Raw genomic sequence first — 19,623 nt, 5'->3', positions numbered from 1 at the left:
CAAAAGTTTACTTTCTGGCACTATCATTTTCACATAAGACATTTCAAAATATCTCTCTACAATGTTGTACAAATAATGCAAAAACTACTATTAAATCCTAAATTTCTATTTCTTGTTTATAAGAATCATATTCTTAAAATAAAAAATCCGAGTTATTAGTTTAAATCCATGAAAAACCATGCTATTGAGGATTCACAACATTTTAAAAATGTATACATAAGAGACCTGTAAGACTCTTTTTACTTTCAATGCAGAAAACTATAACACTCTTGAATATTCAAGAAATTAAAAGGTTTATATACACATGAGACATGATGGAAGCCTCTTTTGTACTCCAAAAAATAGCAATAGCTATGCTTGCAATTTTACATTATCATGTCATAAGTTTTACAACAAATATTGCTCTGGATGAGTCTTTGTACAAAGGATCTCCTGTGGCCTTTTCAATAATTTAATTTTTCCTTTACAATGAGTTTAGTACAAATGGGCGATCCAAACATTTGCTTGTTTGAATGTCCTTTTCTATCATGATCACAGAAATGAGCGATCCAAACATTTGCTTGTTCAAAATGTCCTTTCTGTCGTCACTTGTCGCTTGGGTGCCATCTTCATTCACTCTCATCTGACAACCACCACCACCTTCACTCTTTCTCGATATTTGAATGGTGTTATCATGGGCATTCTTCATTTGCGCTATCTCCTTCTACTTCCTCCCGGGCGAGCATCTTTGTGAACTCTGTAATGTGCATAATAATTGGTTGCGGTAATTTTATTTTGTCTTCTACATCATACCCCATGTGCTTCTTTGTTTTCTTTGACCTTGATTTCCAGGATACTATGACTGTCTCTGTGGAAAGTCTTGAAATTGCTTCATGGTTTGGGACCCATTCCTATTTCAAACAACTACTATACAATGTACTGTTATCTTGGTTCTCCTTCCTGCCCCTTGGCTCATACCATACCGCTGTAAATGTTGTAGCTCTCCCCCGGTCATCCATGCTCACGTCAACTACTTTTGCAACCCAAAACTTCACGTTCTCATGTTCATCATCCGATGGTCGAACTGCAACAAAACAATGGACATCTATGTCTATTTGTGGCATAAACTCTCTCTTCTTGGGTCCACAATATGGACGTGGGAGCAATGATTCAAACTCATTTTCAAAGAGACCACATGCTGGACGCAAGTCATTACCAACATTTGGCCAAAATAAAGGCCGTTCTGCCTTAATATCATCTTCTCGCATTTTTGCAAGGTCCTTTATCAATTGGTAGGTCTTGCTAATTACAACAGTAGTGTGTTCCTTCCAAGAGGGCTTCCAATCAGGAAATCTCCGGAGCATTTCCTCTTTGTATGCAATAAAAGCTTTTAAGCCTTCTATTTTACCTTTGGATTTCTCGCTGAATTCTTTTATAGGAGCCCATGTTGGATGCATTTCTTTGCTCGGGATTGAAGTTAAGAGAGAGTAAGGTTCTTCAGGTTCCCATTTTGTATCAAGAGAATAGTGTTGCCATTGCATCACTGGTTTTTCATCCTTTAAGAAAAATCGAAAATAGTGTGGAGCGCTATGACCAATCAGGGCATCACCACCTTTTTGTATGAAAGGTAGAATAAAGCTCTTCCAATCATACATCCTCTCAACCATTGAGCATATTGTTCCTTCCTTACGGCCACCAACTTGCCTCCCGCATTTTCTTATCAAGTCATCCATTGTCTCCATGTCCTTGTGTTTTAGTTCTCTTGAAACTGTGCTAAATACCTGATCGATATCCTCATGTGTGTGCCCAACCAACAAAAACCCAACTTCAATCTCATTGAAGATTCTATGAGCGATTAGCATTGAGCAAAATGCAAAGAAGAGTACATTCTTATTCTCTCGTCCGCAATTGTCTGCTTGTATTCTCAAAGTTGCTGGTAGGCGACCTTTTTCTGCATGTACATTGTGAATTGCCTTCATAACGGATGTTACAACTTGATTGCTATCGTGTAGATGCAAGGAATCAATCCATATGTCTGCAAAAAACTTAAATCCATGCACTAACACTCCACATAGATGTGTCTTTAAAAAGTATTTGCCTTGTAGCTTAGGTGGAGTGTTAACGAATCGAGGTAATGTTGTTGTATTTTGATCCATACCATCTACAATAATGCACATGTACTCATTTGGGTGAGAAATAGCTTGCTCCTTCCAAAATGCATATTTTATTCTAGAATGTCGAACAAGTCCATGATGAAATTCTCTCTTTCTTTTGTAAGCTTCTTTTTGTTCTGGAGATGTTGCACTCTCAAGTGCTCGCTTTAGATCATCACAGTCGTTGCACTTTGACATTTTTTGCCTCTTTGGGATTTTAACATGTCCAAAGCTTTTTTTCCAAAGAGTATACAAAGTATGAAAAGATGCCGGTGCATGCCCTCTTTGCCTCTGTGTTTCTCCAATAGAGTTAAATACTTCTTTTTTGGTCAAACCTATCGGAAGATGCATTTCTGATAGGTGGGGTTGCGGTAAAGCATTTTCATAAATGTAATCTTTCAAAATTGCTGTTGCCGCAACCGTTGAGGCTCTTGTTTTGGGCCTTCCTATGTTTCCATGAATGTTAAATTTAACTCCATACTTTGCTTTATTAGCCAAATTCCAATATGTGCCATGTGATAATCCTGTAATAATGCGATATGCATTATTGCATATACTTTTTCCATTTATAAGAGGCCTTATTTGATGTCCTGAACTTCGCCTTCTCTTATCATTTACAAGAAAGCAAGACAATCTCGTGAGTAGGTATTCATTTCTTCTGCTTCCTTTCCTTTGCCAGACATGTTCTCTACAACCCTTGATGTCATGTAAGTTAATGGATCGCATACATGTATGCTTACAGCATGTAGATCGCATTGCGTTTAGCATAACATCTTCATTCATTACTCTTATTCTCTTTGGTTGCTTTTCTAGATCTGCCTGCACTCGTTGTCTTTTCATGCATCTGTATGTCCGTTTTGGGACCTTCTGTTCCTTCTTATTTGGATTTGTGTAGTTCTCCTTGTAAGATTTATTTGTCACGTTGTTTTCATGAGATGTTGCATCCTTGATCTTATTACTCTGACAGTCAAATACTGAATATTCCTTTGTTGATGTCATCCTTGCTTTTGATACATTCGTCAAACCATTTGTAACATTTACAAGTTCACAATCAAAGTCAAACACCGAATAGTCCTTTGTTGATCTCATCCCTACTTTTGATACAATCGTAGAACCACTTGTCACAATGGCATTAGAGTGTCCCGAATGATCTTCAAACTCATCTATTCCTGAGAGAACATCACTCATTGATGCACTTTCTATGGATTTCATAACTCCATAGTCAGTGGTGATAGAGTGTCCAGAATGATCTTCAAACTCATCTATTCCTGAGAGAACATCGCTCATTGATGCACTTTCTATGGATTTCATAACTCCATAGTCTTGAAACTCCTCTACTCCAGAGAGAACATCACTCATTATACTATCGTGCATGATTTCCATAATTCCATAGTTACCTGCTTTGACTCCAAGAACTTTATCAGTATCCATGAAGCCATCCATGCTTGAAGATATAACACTTTTCACATCTTTGCCCAAGTTCTCAATGTGCATGAACTCATCCACCCCGGATAAGGCATCACTTGTGAAATATTTTTCTTTCTCGGTACCAATGAACTCATCGACTTCTGATAAGACGTCAGTGCTATAGTTGAGTGCATTGGAATCATCCATCTCTGAAGGAATAGAGCTTGGTACATTGGCATATTCTTTCAATTCTTTGATGTTGTAGTATACATTATGTTTATCATTAAAAACCACATGCCGAGTCTTTCCAATCTTTAAAAATTGCATGCTCCATCTCAAATCCTTACCTACCTCATAGTAGGAACCATCCAATGACATTGAGTTATCATCCATACCATCATCAGTAACTTTTTGAATTCTCATCTGCGCAAATGTCCAGTGTTCAACTTGTTTAAATCCCAAGACTTGACCTTCTGCTACATACTTATTTGTAAATGATAACATTTGTAAAATATCTCCCACTCTAAAATCCAAAGATATGCACTTTGTATTCCTGATGACATGTGTTGGATAAGTCTCATCTCTGTCCCATGCAATAAATGCTTTGTTGGAAGTATTATAGGGCATAACATCTCCAAGGATTTCCATATCCCCACACTTATGCTTTAGCTCAACATGTGCACTAAGAATCCTTGATACGATAACCGCTACCTTATCTTCACCAAGTCTTCTAAAGTGACAAATAGAATTTCGATCACTTTCATGGATTGTAGCAAATGCAACTACTTCTCTTTTGCAACATAAAATCACCTCCATCCCCGGAATAAATTTTATAGCCATCTCCTTTGTGAGTTTCCTCTGCAAACAAGCTATAACAACCATTATAAAGAACATTAGTCTCTTCTCAATAATCTACTTTATTAATGATTTAAAAATCCAGAACGTGTTTGAAAATTTAATTAGACACTAACCAATAACAACCCTAAACCCTAAACCCTAAACCGTAAACCAAAACAACCCTAAACCCTAACTAATAACAACCCTAAATCCTAAACCCTAAACCCTAAACCCTAACCCCCGAACCCCAAACCCTAAACCCTAACCCCCAAACCCCAAACCCCAACTCCCAAACCCTAAACCCTAAACCCCAAACCCTAAACCCTAACTCCTAAACCCTAAACCCTAAACCCTAAACCCTAAACCCTAACCCCCAAACCCTAAACCCTAAACCCTAACTCCCAAACCCCAAACCCTAAACCCTAACTCCCAAACCCGAAACCCAAAACCCAAAACCCTAAACCCTAAACCCTTAACCGTAACCCCCAAACCCTAAACTCTAAACCCTAACTCCTAAACCCTAAGCCCTTAACCCTAACCCCCAAACCCTAAACCCTAACTCCTAAACTCTAAATCCTAAACCCTAAACCCTAACTCCCAAACCCTAAACCCTAAACCCCAAACCCTAAACCCTAAACCCTAACTCCCAAACCCTAAACCCTAAACCCCAAACCCTGAACCCTAAACCCCAAACCCTGACTCCCAAACCCTAAACCCTAACTCCCAAACCCTAAACCCCAAACCCCAAACCCCAAACCCTAAACCCTAAACCTTAAACTCTAACTCCCAAACCCTAAACCCTACCCCCAAACCCTAAACCCTAACCCCCAAACCCTAAACCCTAAACCCTAAATCCTAAACCCTAACCCCTAAACCCTAAACCCTAAACCACCAAACTCTAAACCCTAACCCCCAAACCCTAACCCTCAAACCTTGAACCCTAAACCCTAAACCCTAACTCACCAAACCCCAAATCCTAAACCCAAACCACGAAATCCTAAACCTTAAATCCTATGAGTGTTTTCAAGTAATATCATTTATTTAAGCAATAGTTTTAATTAGAATTCATAAGTAATAGTGGAATTGATAGTTGGGAGGGTGGTAGTGGGAGAAAGGGAGAGTGGGAAAGTGGAGAAAGGGAGTGTGGGAGGGTGGTAGTGGGAGAAAGGGAGAGTGGGAGAGGGAGTGGGAATGGGGGCGGTGGGGGTGGGGGTGGGAGGATGGGAGTGGGAGTGGGAGAGGGAGTGGGAATGGGGGAGGTGGGGGTGGGAGAATGGGAGTGGGAGTGGGAGAGGGAGTGGGAATGGGGGAGGTGGGGGTGGGGTGAGGGTGGGAGGATGGGAGGATGGGAGTGGGAGTGGGAGGGGTGGGGTGGGGAGTGGGAGTGGGAGGATGGGAGTGGGAGAGGGAGTGGGAATGGGGGAGGTGGGGGTGGAAGTGGGAGGGGTGAGGTGGGAGGATGGGAGTGGGAATGGGGGAGGTGGGGGTGGAAGTGGGAGGGGTGGGGTGGGAGGATGGGGGAGGGAGTGGGAGTGGGGGAGGTGGGGGGGGTGGGAAAATGGGAGTGGGAGTGGGAATGGGGGAGGTGGGGGGGTGGGAAAATGGGAGTGGGAGTTGGAGTGGGAGAGGGAGTGGGAGGGGTGAGGTGGGAGGATAAGGGTGGGAGAATGGGAGTGGGAGTGGGAATGGGGGGGGAGGGGTGGGGGTGGGAGGATGGGAGTGGGAGTGAGAGGTGTAGGTGGGAGGATGTGAGTGGGTGGGAGAATGGGAGTGGGAGTGGGAGTGGGAGTGGGAATGGGGAAGGTGGGGGTGGAGTGAGGGTGGGAGTGGGAGGGGTGGGGTGGGAGGATGGGAGTGGGAGAGGGAGTGGAAATGGGGAAGGTGAAAGAATGGGCGTGGGCGTGGGAGTGAGAATGGGGGAGGTGGGGTGGGAGCATGGGGGTGGGAGTGGGAGTGGGAGTGGGAATGGGGTGGGAGGATGGGAGTGGGTGGGAGAGAGAGAGAAGATAATCTAATAGAGAGGCCAATGGGAGAGGAGATAATGTTATAGAAGGACCAATGAGAGAGAAGCACTTAAAACCCTAGTTTTTCTTATATATACTCTCCTTCTCTCATTGTTTCTCTCATTTCAACAAGGAAGAGCAAGAGGAGAAGCAAAAAGAGGAGGAAGAGTAAAAGCAAGCACAAGCAAGCACAAGCATCGATTTCAACTTTTTTCCAGGTACTGTTTTTAAAATTTGTATTCTTTGAAATTTTATTATAGAGAGAGAAAAGTGAAGGAAAGATTTTTAGAGAGAGAGTCTTGCTGCCTCGGCAGCAAAAGAGAGAAAGAAAGAGAGAGGGAGAGAGACGAGAGAAGGAGGGGGAGAGAGAGGGGAGAGAAAGGGAGGGGGGAGAGAAGGGGGAGGGGGGAAAGAGAGGAGAAGCAGCGAGGGGGGGGAGAGAGAGAGGGGAGGGGGAGGCCGCTGCCGCGGCAGCACAGAGGGGGGAAGGGAGGGGAGGGAGAGGGGAGGGGAGAGGGAGGGGGGGCGGCGAGAGAGGGAGGGGGGGGTAGGGATAGAGAGGGGGAAGAGGGAGGGGAGGCGAGGGGGGAGAGGGAGGGGAGGGGGCCGCTGCCGCTACCGCGGCAGCGAGAGAGGGGGAGGGGGGGGAGAGGGAAGGGGGGGCGGTGAGAGGGAGAGGGGAGAGGGAGGGATGGGGGCCGCGGCGAGAGAGGGAGGGGGGGCGGTGAGAGGGAGGGAGGGGAGAGGGAGGGGAGGGAGCCGCTGCCACGGCAGCGGCAGCGAGAGAGGGGGAGGGGGGAGGGGAGGGGAGGGGAGGGGGGAGAGGGAGGGGAGGGGGCCGCTGCCGCGGCAGCGGCAGCGAGAGAGGGGGAGGGGGGGGAGAGGGAAGGGGGGGTGGGGAAGGGGGCAAGGGGGGGGAGAGAGAAGGGGGGGCGGTGAGAGGGAGGAGGGAGAGGGAGGGGAGGGGGCCGCTGCCGCTGCTGCGGCAGCGAGAGAGGGGGAGGGGGGAGAGGGGAGAGGGGAGGAAGGGGGCCGCTGCCGCGGCAGCGGCAGCGAGAGAGGGGGGGGGGGGGGAGAGGGAAGGGGGGAGAGACGGGGCAGCAAGAGGGAAGGGGGGGGAAGAGAGAGAGAGGGGGGGGCCGCTGCCGCGGCAGCGGCAGCGAGAGAGGGAGGGGAGGGGAGAGAGAAAGGGGGGGGGAAGGGAGGGGAGGAGAGAGGGAAGGGGGGGAAGAGAGAGAGAGGGGGGGGCCGCTGCCGCGGCAGCGGCAGCAAGAGAGGGAGGGGAGGGAAGAGAGAAGGGGGGGGGAAAGGGAGGGGAGGAGAGAGAGAAAGGGGGGGGGGCCGCGGCCGCTGCCGCGGCAGCGAGAGAGGGGGAGGGGGGGGAGAGGGAAGGGGGGAGCGAGAGAGGGGGGAGAGGGAAGGGGGGGGGGCCGCGGCCGCTACCGCGACAGCGAGAGAGGGGGAGGGGGGGGAGAGGGAAGGGAGCGAGAGGGAGGGGGGAGGGGGAAAGGGAGGGGAGGAGAGAGGGAAGGGGGGGGGAAGAGAGAGAGAGGGGGGGGGCCGCTGCCGCGGCAGCGGTAGCGAGAGAGGGAGGGGAGGGGAGAGAGAAGGGGGGGGGGAAAGGGAGGGGAGGAGAGAGGGAAAGGGGGGGGGGCCGCGGCCGCTGCCGCGGCAGCGAGAGAGGGGGAGGGGGGGGAGAGGGAAGGGGGGAGAGAGAGGGAAGGGGGGGAGCGAGAGAGGGGGGAGAGGTAAGGGGGGGGGGCCGCGGCCGCTGCCGCGGCAGCGAGAGAGGGGGAGGGGGGGGAGAGGAAAGGGGGGAGCGAGAGGGAGGGGGGAGCGAGAGAGGGGGGAGAGGGAAGGAGGGGGGGGCCGCGGCCGATGCCGCGGCAGCGAGAGAGGGGGAGGGGGGGAGAGGGAAGGGGGGAGGGGCCGGGGGCAGCGAGAGAGAGGGAAGGGGGAGAGAGAGAGAAGGGGGGGGCCGCGGCCGCTGCCGCGGCAGCGAGAGAGGGGGAGGGGGGGGAGAGGGAAGGGGGGAGGGGGCGGAGGGAGCGAGAGAGAGGGGAGGGTGAGAGAGAGAGAAGGGGGGGGGGCCGCGGCCGCTGCCGCGGGAGCGAGAGAGGGAGGAGGGGGGAGAGAGAGAAGGGGGGTAGCGAGAGAGAGGGGAGGGAGAGAGAGAGGGGGAGAGGGGGAGAGGGAAGGGGTGGGGAGAGGGAAGGGAGCGAGAGAGAGGGGAGGGGGAGAGAGAGAGAAGGGGGGGGGGCCGCGGCCGCTGCCGCGGCAACGAGAGAGGGAGGAGGGGGGAGAGAGAGAAGGGGGGTAGCGAGAGAGAGGGGAGGGAGAGAGAGAGGGGGAGAGGGGGAGAGGGAAGGGGTGGGGAGAGGGAAGAGAGAGGGGGAGCCGCTGCCGCGGCAGCGAGAGAGTAGGGGGGGGAGAGAGAGTAGGGGGGAGATGCGAGAGCGAGGGAGAGGGGGAGGGAGAGAGAGAGAGGAGGGGAGGGGCCGCTGCCGCGGCAGCGAAAGAGAGGGAGGGGTGGAGAGAGAGAGAGAGAGAGGGGGAGGAGAGAGAGAGAGGGGAGGGGGGGGGAGATCGCGGCAAGTGAGAGAGAGAGTGGAGAGGAGAGTGGGGAGCGCAAGTGAGAGAGAGGAAAAAGGTGAGGAGAAAGGGAGAGAGAGAGAGAGAGGGGAAATGAAGAGGAGGGGAGAGAGTAGACTAAGATGAGAGGAAACGTAGACTAGAGCGGAGAGGAAAGAGAGAGAGAGAAGAGTGAGAGAGATGAAAATTTAGAGAGGGAGGACACGAGAAAGTACGATCGAGATAGAAAATCTTACCAATGAAGAGGAGAAATGAGTGGGCGACGATGAAGAAGCTACGAGATTGGTATGTGATTTAGTCTAAACTTAAACAAACAAAACTATAAACCTTGGTGTTTGATGAAAATTTAGAGAGGAAGGGCACAAGAGAAAGTACGATCGAGATAAAAAATCTTACCAATGAGGAGAAAAAATGAGTGGGCGACGATCAAGAAGAGATAAAGGAGAGATGTTTTGATGGAAGAATTTGGGAGCTACGATCAATGAGACATATTAGAGGAGATTGGTGTGTGATTTAGTCGAAACTTAAACAAACAAAACTATAAACCTTGGTGTTTGAAAAGAGAAACGTGTGGAAACTAGAATTTCAAAATTTCCCACCTTTTTTTAAACTATGAATCCTTGTGTTTGAAAAGACAAACCTTGGTGTTTGAAAAGAGAAACGTGTGGAAACTAGAATTTCAAAATTTCTCGCCTTTTTTTAAACTATGAATCCTTGTGTTTGAAAAGACAAACGTGTGAAAACTTGAAAATTGTGATAAAAGACAACCTTGTGTTTCAAAAGACAAACGCGTGGATGTGAAAATTGTGATAAAAGACAACCTTGTGTTTCAAAAGACAAACCCGTGGATGTGAAAAGACAAATGTATGCTAAAAGCAAAACTTGTAGAAACTTGAATTTTAAATTTTTCTTTGTTTTTGAATTTAAAATGAGTTTCACTTTCATTTTTAATTTACTAGTTTAATTTACACTATAATGCATTTTGTTTTGGAATATAAAGAGTATAATTTTGATTTTATTACATTTTAAATTAAAATATTAAAAGTAGTTTAACTTACATTCGTTATTATTACTTTAATTTATTTCTTTTTAGGGAGAATATTCGTTATTATTACTTTAATTTATTTCTTTTTAGGGAGAATTAATATATTCTTCTAGGTAAATATTAAATTTTTAATTTAAAGTCTTGTTTTCTTTATTTTACGTTATTTTTTCATAAACTTTAAGTTAAACTACTTTATAGTTTTTATTATATAAATTCAAATTTATTAAGATTTTAACTTCTTATTAATGTGAATGTTCAATTCTTATGAGTTGTAAGTAAATTAGTTTTTGAAAATATAAATTTTATCTTTTTTAAAATGAGAAGGAGAAGAGAGAGAGAGAGAAGGGGGGGGCCGCTGCCGTGGCAGCGAGAGAGAATGGGGGGGGGAGAGAGAGAGAAAGGGTGGGAGGATGGGAGTGGGAGAGGGAGTGGGAATGGGGAAGGTGAAAGAATGGACGTGGGCGTGGGAGTGAGAATGGGGAAGGTGGGGTGGGAGGATGGGGGCGGAAGCGAGAGAGAAGGGGGGGGAGAGAAGGGAGGGAGAGAGAGAGAGAAAGGGGTGTGAGTTTAAAAAAGATAAAATATAAATTTTATCTTTTTTAAACTCACAACCTTAGTGTATTAAAAAGAATAATGGAAAGATTATTTTTTGCTTTTAATTCGCAACCTGAGGATATTAAAAAGAACAATGGAAAAGAAATTATTTCTTGCTTTTCTTCGCTTCGACGGTTGGTGTAGTCTAGATTAGCATAGATTAGTTTGTCCTTAGAGGAGAGAACTCCAAAAAAACCAATCAAAGCCATGCTCAAAATTTCCCGACTAGTTCCTAATCGGAGTCAGTCCATTCGTTCACATTCGGTTTCACAGTCACAACAACCCTACCATTTAAGCAACGATTAAGGTTTTTAAACTTTCAAGATGATTGAAAGTTGTATCAGTGGACATGACAGATTACAATTGTGGAAGTTGACAGAGCATTTTACACTTATATCAGTTGCGGGAGTTGACAGAGCATTTTGTACTTATATATGACAGACTTCAAATTTGTATTCAGAGATCATTGTAAATCCTTATTTTTTTTCACATTTATGCTCTAAGCCTTGTAAAGCCTTTTAGGCTATTCCCAAAGCATTTATGCTCTAAGCCTTGTAAAGCCTTTTAGGCTATTCCCAAAGCATTTATGCTGTAAGCCTTGTAAAGCCTTTTAGGCTATTCCCAAAGCATGAAATTGATACTTATATGATTGGGAAGAATACAAACTTGAGGTGTATTAATGGGACTCATTGTACTTTTGATTTTTCAAAGTAATTGTAGTTTGTCAAAGTACTTAAAATTTGTGTTGTGCTTGAATACAGGATGGATCTTGAGGCTACAGCATTTGTCAATGGTATGACACTGAAATACAATGGAAGAATTTATGCCCCAAAGGACTTCACAAATTGGACAGTTGTTGACACAACAAAGAAAGCATGGTTCTTGGTCTTAAGTAAAGGAAATCTCATTTAGTGATGACAAAGAGAGAGTTGGAGAAAGATGAGTGCACATCAAATGTATCTTTCTCCAAGAGCAATTTGATTCAAGGGGGTACCTTAGTAGGAATAAAAATTGAAAAAGACAGCACTACAATGATGATTTACACAAAGTCAAGAATGAGCAACAGATCGTTTCTTCTTTCTAAGAAAGATGCAATGCACTTTGTGATGCCGCCGCCAAAAGCACCTAGATTTCCTGAATTGGTTCCTGCATTGGAGATCCTTCAACATGTGTGGGAGGAATTTCCCATTGAGGAAGCAAGAAAAATGCAGTCAAAGATTATCCTTGAATACTTTCAGGGTGTCATCCAACAAGGTTCAACTTCATTGGAGGGACCTAAGGTGCAAGAATCCACACATGAGAAAGGAAGTGATGAGACACGCCATGTAGATTTGGTTCATGGTAATACAAATGAGAGAGGAAGTGGAGTGGAGGAGACAGAACACATTGTAGCAATGGATGAGGGTCTTGTACACGTGGATGCTTACAAGGGATCTACATCTGAGACAGGAATTGAATTGGTGGAGACCGGACATGCACATGCATCTCAGACAGAAATTGAATTGAGTGAGACACGACATGCATCAGATAAGACAGGACATGCACACACATCTCTTGTTCATGGTATTACTCACTTAGATGGTGTAACTCCTGAAGTTGATGGAATAACAGAACAAGTGAAGCCCTTAAGTATACCTGAAGTTGAGGCAATAGAAGAAGAAGTAGGGCGATCTAAAGCAGTTCACATTGAGCCTCTAAAAAATAAACCTCGACGTCAAATGCAAAAGGCAAGTACTTCACGAGCTACAGTTCCAAGTCCTATAACTGGAAAAAGAGGTCGTTCATATACAAAGAAAGGGCAAAGAAGAGAAGAGGAAGAACATGAAGAGGATGCGGAGGGTCTTGAAATGGAGTCAGATCTAGAAGCAGAAATGTTATCAATGAAGAACCTAAATCTTCGCTTGAATGAGGCTGTGACAGATGAGGATCCAGGATATATATGGGGCCAGAAGACTCAAGTTATACATGCTTCAACAGTGGTCAAAGCAAGTGTGTTCACCAATAGCAGGACCTTAGATACAGCCTATGCTGAAAAGATTTTTCAGGCTTTGATTGATGGAAAAAAACCAGTTGTTTCTAATTTGGTACTCCGTCTAAGAACATTTTGGCCAGTCATGGGAGATTATAGTCAATCCATCAATTTCTCTCAGCCTATAGATTTTGAGATGCAATTCACTAAGATCCTCGGAAAACAAGTTCCCTCACTTCAAGAAGGACAGAGTTCAGTGAATGATCCAGAACGACATATAAGGGATGCCAAGAGAAATTTCTTAGCTCATTGTACATTTGAGGCAATAGATGGTCAGCACTATGCCTATGCTTGTAATGAGCGCTCTAGAGATGCATACAAGAAAGGAGAAATTACTTATCAAACTTTCGCGAGTGTGCCTCAATTTCACTACTATTCTGCATGCATCTGTATCTTCAAGAACGAGAAGAAATATTTGATTGAGTCGGAAAGACTTAATCATGACATCTATGCACTACGAAAAATCACCTCCACTTCAGAGATGTTGCTCAAAGCTAGGACCATATGGAAAACTTTTAATTCTCCTTTGACCACTCTCAAAAGAACTGCAACTAAAGTGGAAGCGGATAATCTTGTTGACTTCTACACATGCTTGAGTGTCATTGTACCAAGGGGAAAGCAGGAAAGAGCTGAGGTGATTACAAGCTTCAAGACAGTAAGGGATAGGTATCAAGACTACACAAGCATACTTTTCCGTAGTGATGAAGTTTTTCATCAGATCAAAGACGTGTGTCTTGCATGTGAGAAAGGAGATGTTACATATGAGGCTCCATCATTGATTAAAGAGAAGGCAAAGAAGATTGAGAAAAAAGAGATGACAGCTCGGATGTGGAGGCCTTTAAGAAACCTACCAGATAAATACGCAAGTCTTGCTGCAGAGAAATTAATGTCAAAAGAATGGTTTTTTGGCAAAAAGGATAAAGATCATTGCATGGAAGATAACATCATCCAACAGGTGAAGCGTGATGCAGTAAAGAGTGCAATTGAATATTTATTGGGAGAAAAAAATATTCCAATCAGCCAATGTAAAATTGATCATAACATTGTGAGGCAGATGGCATCAGCTTTACCCTCAGCTAAACAGAAGGCTTGGGCGCATAAATGGGTGAAGGTAGAAGATGATGGATCTGAAATTACTCCCTCTATGAGAAGTGACATTCCGGAAAATGTGTATGCATATGCACAAAAAGTCATCAATAACCACACTCTCAGAAAAGAAAAGACTTTGAACAAGGGCTTTTATTTCATACATGAAATCATTTCAGAGTCTTGAAAGAGTGTTGAGTGCAAGGGAGTTTCATTGAGTGATTTTTTGTCCGACGACACTGCTTGGGAGAGACCTTAGCTTTTCTTTGTCTATGAAATATCAGCGGATGACATCCGTCCACTCCTTGACAGAATATTACATACCACCATTGGTAGAGTGGGACAATGTAATATAGTCATATTTGCTGATAAAGATGACAAGGAACAAATGTCTGCTACCCTAGAAAAACAATATGGCAATGAGCTCAAGATTTACAATGGGATATACTCAAGAAAAAGGGACAAGAGAGAATGCGGTCTCAAGATATAGAGTCTAGAAACCTTTTTCTTGTGCATGAAGAGCCCTTATAATGATCACTCCTTACAAAACAATATAAGAGGGAATGCAAAGAGATTGCAACTACTGCTGGAAGAGCATGAAGCTCCAAGTCCCCTCCATCGCAATGCAAATCACTATGAAAGGCCAGCAAAAAGTGCTGATTTTTTAATTAGTATGATGGAATTTTTGCTACCGTCTGGATGGGAAGTCACATTGTGCCGAATGGGACATCTGTTCGAAGCTCTTATCAGAAAAGGACACAATGTAAATATTATTGAGAGCCCTGCTTGCTTGGAATACCTTGATACCGTGGCTTCTCTCACAATAAAGTTTGATAAGAAAGGTCCGATCTCACATGAAGAGGATGACATAGAGCAGATCATGTACGATGAGAGCAAGAAAGATGATGAAAATGATCAAAGCTCTGGATATAATAGTGAGGATACCAGCGATAGCAAGGAAGCAGAGGAAGATGGATATGACACTGACCTTGCCTCTAAAGGTTACATAAAAAGACCACGAAGATATGTAGAGGTATGAAGACTTATGTTTAATTTTCTTTATTCATTTAAAGGTCTTTTTAAATTTATAATTAATTTAAAATTTTGAATCTCATAATTATTTTATCCTTTTATAGGAGAAGGGAGAGGAGGAGGATGAGGAGGACATAGTTGGAGCAGAGAATCATGAAAGCTCATCTCAAGAAAGCAAAGCTGCTCTGGCTATCCATCGGGGATGAATCTAGAAAATAATCATACATTGCAGCAAATGGAGAAGTCATTTCAAGTTAGGTTTCAAGTTCGAGAACAACCTCTTACTTTTATATTCGATGAAGAGGATATTTCAATCCTCATAAACTTCAAGAAAGAGGTCAATGACAAGGTTATAATAGCCATCCTCAGGTTTGACACAAACTTTTTACTGACTTTATGCTTTTGTATTTCCATTGGATCAAATGAACTAATATTCTTTTCTTTTTATTGCAGTATGGTTTTACGACAGCTTCCGCTATATATACAAAGATGTGCATATATGGTCGATCCTCTTGTTTCTAGTGTACTTAGCAATAAGGAGAAGACCATAGATGACATTTTTAAGTGCTTGCAACCTATTGATTTGACTGCGGCGCGAGTTATCTTTACCGCATATCACGAGGAGTGAGTATCAATCCCTACCTAGCTTATCTCTTACATTGTGGAGGATTATATCAAATAATAATTATTCTTAATTGATAATGCAGCTTGCATTGGAGCTTGCTAATTGTGAACATCTTAGCCAAGCAATGCTTCTTTGTCAATTCAATAGCATCTATCCATGGCAGTGTGTCAGAGTAAGTATAACCTACTTGTGTCATAATTATGTCAATGAGATGCATCCTATGCAATGCGCACATTCATTTATGTTTACTATTTTGATGTGTAGATCTGCTCGAAAGTTGGTAAGTGCTATAGATGCACTTATGCAAATGGAGGGTGACTTGGAAGATCAAATAGAGTATGTAACATGCCCTGCAGCGAAGCAGAATGATGACCACAGTTGTGGGTGGAGAGTTGGATATAACTGCTTCTTGCTCCTTGCTCAAATTTTTGATTTGAGAGGCGGTGAAACCTCATTGTCCACATATACAGACTTGCATCTATATGCATTTATGTCATCTATCATTAAGGCATTTATTGATAATGTGGTGGAGCATCCAGAGGAAACATTGGTTGCTACGCCCATAAGTTGTCCTGATGTAACCGCTGTATTGGACGAAATGGGGAGCTCTTCTGAGGTTAAGGTCATCATTAGCAAGCAACCTCGTGTTTTGACTTTTGGTAGCGAGGAAGTTACAATCCTCTCCGACCCTTTGAAAGAGGCTAATGACAAAGTCATGATGGCCATCCTCAGGTTTGATATGAACATCTCTTGACTTGATACTTCAATCATTTGATTCAATCTGCTTCTAACATTTGTTTATTTATTGCTGCAGTACGGTTATATCTCATTTTCCTAGATCAGTACAGAATCGCGTCTGTATGCTCGATTCTCTTCTTTCAGCTGTACTTAGTGATACCAAGAAGACAGTAGATGATGTTTGTTCAATTCTACAACCTTTAGACTTGGATGGCATACTACTTGTCTTTATGCCATACTATGAAAAGTAAGTATGGTCTCAATCTTTCTTTTACTCTCTTATTTATAATATTGTGTCAATTAATACTTAATATTGTGATAAATCTTATCGCTCTTTATTGGTGATGTAGTTCACATTGGAGCCTGATAGTATGGGACCTTGATGACAACCATTGTTGGTTTGTCAACTCAATTACAGGCTTTCACGGGGTGTTCAAGTAAGTGTTCTTTTATCATATCATTATGAACATGCATCAAGTTACTATTTACTACACAAATTCACTTTGTCATATGTCATGATGGACAGGTCTGCAAATAAGTTAGTTTCTGCGATTATGAAAATCAGGGAGCATCAAGACCAACCAAATTTCCAGACACGCCTCGCAGTGGACCAAAAGGACATGTTTAGTAGTGGGTGGAGAATTGCCTACAACTTCATGTTGTATCTCAATGAAATTTTTGAACATGTCTCCATAGAAGCATATACCAAGCTCGAGCTACAAGATTTTGTGGCTAAGACTGTTCACTATCTAACTGCTATCATTGGGAAACAACATGATGGACTCAATGAAGAACCTGAGGGAGCCAAAGAAAAAGAAGAGACAATTCAGTCTCCTTCTGTATCACAGCCTCAAGTAGAAGCATTACAGTCTACACTTGAATTAGAAACTCAATGCATTCTTCCTACACAAGAAGTGGAGACTCAATGTACATCTACAACATCACATCTTGTAAAGGAGGAAGAGATTAAGTCTATCCCGATTGCACCAGAAGTAGAATCTCAATGTACACCATCCACACAAGTAGAGACTCAATGTACTCTTAGAGAATCACAGCCTCAAGAGGAGGACTCATCAGACTCTATTCAGTTGTAAAACATGTAGAAAGAAACATGAGTCCTTGAAGATTTTTATCTTGTTTGTATTGATTAATGATAGTGTTTTTAAAACTTATGTTAAATGTTGCAATACATTAGGATATTTTATGATATTTTTTCATTACAATACATTAGGTTTTACTTTTTTGAAAGTCTAATTTATTATGTACAATAAATATCTTATGATGAGAATCTAATAATCATATCATTCTTATGTTTCATCACTTTATTTTATAGATTTCAATGTACTCAAAATCTATCATTTATTATGTACAGCAAGTATCTCATGATGAGATTCTATTAATTATATCATTCTTGTGTTCCATCATTTTACTTTATAGATTTCAATGTACTATCACTATCTTATATGTCTCAAATGACTCCCATTACGGTCTTGCATCCCATCATTATATTTTATAATGTCTCGCATTACAATCTTGCATCTAGTCATCTCGCATTACGGTCTTGCATCTGTAGTTCTATAAATTCCCTAGTAGTCGTTCATCTTCTATATCTCACCCGCAGAGACACTTCTTGCACTTTGCTCTTCATGATGAGATTCTATTAATTATATCATTCCTGTGTTCCATCATTTTACTTTATAGATTTCAATGTACTATCACTATCTTATATGTCTCAAATGTCTCCCATTACGGTCTTGCATCCCATCATTTTATTTTATAATGTCTCGCATTACGATCTTGCATCTAGTCATCTCGCATTACGGTCTTGCATCTGTAGTTCTATAAATTCCCTAGTAGTCGTTCATCTTCTATATCTCACCCGCAGCAGACACTTCTTCCACTTTGCTCTTCTTACCTTACTCCTCTCCTCAAGCTTGCTCCTTCCTCTCCTCAAGCTTGCTCCTTCCATCTTGCCCGCAGCCTTGCCTCCTCTTCTCAAGCATACTCCTTTCATCTTGCCTTATCTCCTCTAGTTACCTTCCTCACTCTCGTTACCTTCCTCACCTCGTTCGTCTTCTATATCTTTCCTCACTCTCTTCCTCACTCTCGTTACCTTCCTCACCTCGTTAGTCTTCTATATCTTTCCTCACTCTCGTTACCTTCCTCACCTCGTTCATCTTCTATATCTCACCCGCATCACTCTCTTCCTCACTCTCGTTACCTTCCTCACCTCGTTAGTCTTCTATATCTTTCCTCACTCTCGTCACCTCGTTCATCTTCTATATCTCACCCGCAGCAAAAACTTCTTCCACTTTACTCTTCTTACCTTACTCCTCTCCACACTTCTTCCACTTTACTCTTCTTACCTTACTCCTCTCCTCAAGCTTGCTCCTTCCATCTTGCCCGTAGCCTTACCTCCTCTTCTCAAGCATACTCCTTTCATCTTGCAGCCATTATGGATCTTTTTAAGGTAATCGATTCTGTCGAGCAAGCCATTAGCAACCTCAAAGAATGGATTGCCGAGAACCAAGGAAAGAGAGAGGAGAGAAAGCAAAATCCAGCTCCATTAACCCAGTACGAGAAGGATGACTTTGCTTGTCAGAAGGGCTTAGAGAAGGAAGAGGAAAGAAAAATAAGTATGGCTACTACTGAAATAGATAAATTGCAGTCATATAGGAGAGAGTTGATAGACTTTCAAAGTGAGATATCTTCGCGTGTGGCTCGTTATGGAAGATTTTCCCCCGAGGAAGCGCAAGCCATTCGGAATAAACAAAGTGTTATGCAGGAGAAAATTCATCAATCCTTACTTCTCTTCTATAATTTTAACTACATCGATGAGGATGAGATGAGCTCTTGAATGGGTTGAATTTAGGCTAAGGACTTGAAAATAGAAAATTCATCAAATTAAATGGCTGTAGTCTTGAAAATAAATTTGCCTTCAGTGAGAGTCTTATTGTAACTTTTGGTGTAATTTGCCTTCCAATGAGAGTCTTATTGTAACTTTTGGTGTTTTTCAACACCTAAATTATAAATATTGTGAGAGTTTGCTACTTCCACTTGTAACTTTTGAAAGTGTTTCCTAAACACTATTATAAATATAAAGAGAGTTTACAATTAATGGACCACTCTTTTTTGTGTAACTTATCTCAGGCTTAACTTTTGAAGGTGTTTATTAACACCATTAAATATTAAGAGAGTTTACAACAACCTAATCTTATTTTTTCATGTAACTTATCTAGACTGCGTTAAATTTTATAATTTTAGTTTCATGTCCTTAAAAAATATATAAAAAAATGCTTGTTTTTATGTTTTTATATGTGCTTTGAAGATTGGGTTTTTCTTAAATTTTATCTGAAAACTAGTCCAAATGTATATGTAAAAATGAATTTGTACATTGACAAGTCCAAAATTAATGAAATAAGTGTTCTACTACAGTGTCTACTCTACTCTGTACTATGGGTGGAGTCATAATTGGGAGATTGTGCACATGATTGTGGATGTGA

This window comes from Dipteris shenzhenensis, chromosome 15, assembly GCF_047967505.1.
Source record: "Dipteris shenzhenensis isolate YYH24624 ecotype China chromosome 15, Dip_SZ_1.0, whole genome shotgun sequence".
Taxonomy (NCBI): domain Eukaryota; kingdom Viridiplantae; phylum Streptophyta; class Polypodiopsida; order Gleicheniales; family Dipteridaceae; genus Dipteris; species Dipteris shenzhenensis.
Note: the sequence above shows the minus strand (reverse complement) of the source record.